Source organism: Neophocaena asiaeorientalis, unplaced genomic scaffold, assembly GCF_003031525.2.
Source record: "Neophocaena asiaeorientalis asiaeorientalis breed wild unplaced genomic scaffold, Neophocaena_asiaeorientalis_V1.1 scaffold379, whole genome shotgun sequence".
In the NCBI taxonomy this organism is placed as follows: domain Eukaryota; kingdom Metazoa; phylum Chordata; class Mammalia; order Artiodactyla; family Phocoenidae; genus Neophocaena; species Neophocaena asiaeorientalis.
This window is the reverse complement of record NW_020172145.1, coordinates 319,715-322,095: the sequence shown is the minus strand read 5'-3', so window position 1 is coordinate 322,095 and position 2,381 is coordinate 319,715.

The window sequence follows — 2,381 nt, the reverse complement described above, 5'->3', positions numbered from 1 at the left end:
AATAGGAGAAACAAATTTTAATTTTTGCACACAGAGACCTAAGAAGTGACCAAAGCAAGCAGCTTTTATACTTTTTAAACAAAGAAACAATAAATTTTTAAAATTGAAGTATAGTTGATTTACAACATTATGTTAGTTTCAATTATATAGCAAAGTGATTCAGGTATATATACATATTTTTTTTTGTTCAGGTTATTTTCCATTATAGGTTATGATAAGATATTGAGTATAGTTCCCCATGCTATACAGTAAATACTTATTGCTCATCTATTTTATATATAGTAGTGTGTATCTGTTAATCCCATATGCCTAATTTATCCTTCCCCCACTCTCTTTCCCTTTTGGTAACCATAAGTTTGTTTTCTATGTCTGTGAGTCTGTTTCTGTTTTATAAATAAATTCAGTCATCTTATTCTGTACATTCCACATATAAGTGATATCATATAATATTTGTCTTTTTCTGTCTGACTTACTTTACTTAGCATGATATTCTCTAGGTCCATCCATGTTGCTACCAAGGGCAATATTTTATTCTTTTTTATGGCTGAGTAATATTCCATTGCATATATATACCACATCTTCTTTATCCGTTCTTTTTTTTTAATTAATTAATTTTTGGCTGCATTAGGTCCTCGTTGCTGCGCGTGGCCTATCTCTAGTTGCAGCGAGTGGGGACTACTCTTTGTTGCGGTGCATGGGCTTCATATATTTTTTTTTTATACAACAGGTTCTTATTAGTTATCCATTTTATACATATCAGTGTACATATGTCAATCCCAATCTCCCAATTCATCACACCACTACCACCACCGCCCCCCCACCGCTTCCCCCCTTGGTGTCCATACGTTTGTTCTCTACATCTCTGTCTCAATTTCTGCCCTGCAAACTGGTTCATCTGTACCATTTTTCTAGGTTCCACATATATGCGTTAACAAATGATATTTGTTTTTCTCTTTCTGACTTACTTCTCTCTGTATGACAGTCTCTAGATTCATCCACATCTCTACAAATGACCCAATTTCATTGCTTTTTATGAATGAGTAATATTTCATTGTGTATATATATGTATCACATCTTCTTTATCCATTCGTCTGTCAATGGGCATTTAGGTGGCTTCCGTGACCTGGCTATTGTAAATAGTGTTGCACTGAACATTGGGGTGCATGTGTCTTTTTGAATTATGGTTTTCTCAGGGTATTAGCTGCAATGAACATTTTGGTACATGACTCTTTTTGAATTATGGTTTTCTCAGGGTATATGCCCAGTAGTGGGATTGCTGGGACATATGATAATTCTATTTTTAGTTTTTTGAGGAACCTCCATACTGTTCTCCATAGTGGCTGTATCAATTTACATTCCCACCACCAGTGCAAGAGGGTTCCCTTTTCTCCCCACCCTCTCCAGCATTTGTTGTTTGTAGATTTTCTGATGATTCCATTCTAACTGGTGTGAGGTGATACCTCATTGTAGTTTTGATTTGCAGTTCTTGAATAATTAGTGATGTTGAGCAGCTTTTCATGTGCTTCTTGGCCATCTGCATGTCTTCTTTGGAGAAATGTCTATTTAGGTCTTCTGCCCATGTTTGTTTAGGGTTGTTTGTTTTTTTTAATATTGAACTGCATGAGCTGTTTTTATATTTTGGAGATTAAGCCTTTGTGCGTTGAGTCGTTTGCAAATATTTTCTCCCATTCTGAGGGTTGTCTTTTTGTCTTGTTTGTAGTTTCCTTTGCTCTGCAAAAGCTTTTAAATTTCAATAGATCCCATTTGTTTATTTTTGTTTTTATTTCCATTACTCTAGGAGGTGGATCAAAAAAGATCTTGCTGTGATTTATGTCAAAGAGTGTTCTTCCTATGTTTTCCTCTAAGAGCTTTATAGTGTCCGGTCTTACATTTAGGTCTTTAATCCTTTTGAGTTTATTTTTGTATATGGTGTTAGGGAGTGTTTTAATTTCATTCTTTTACATGTAGCTGTCCAGTTTTCCCAGCACCACTTATTGAAGAGACTGTCTTTTCTCCATTGTATATCCTTGCCTCCTTTGTCATAGCTTAGTTGACCATAGGTGTGTGGGTTTATCTCTGGGCTTTCTATCCTGTTCCATTGATCCATATTTCTGTTTTCCTGCCAGTACCATATTATCTTGATGACTGTAGATTTGTAGTATAGTCTGAAGTCAGGGAGTCTGATTCCTCCAGCTCCGTTTTTTTCCCTCAAGACTGCTTTGGCTATGCGGGGTCTTTTGTGTCTCTATGCAAATTTTAAGAATTTTCGTTCTAGTTCTGTAAAAAATGCCATTGATAATTTGATAGAGATTGCATTGAATCTGTAAATTGCTTTGGGTAGTAGAGTCATTTTCACAATATTGATTCTTCCAATCCAAGAA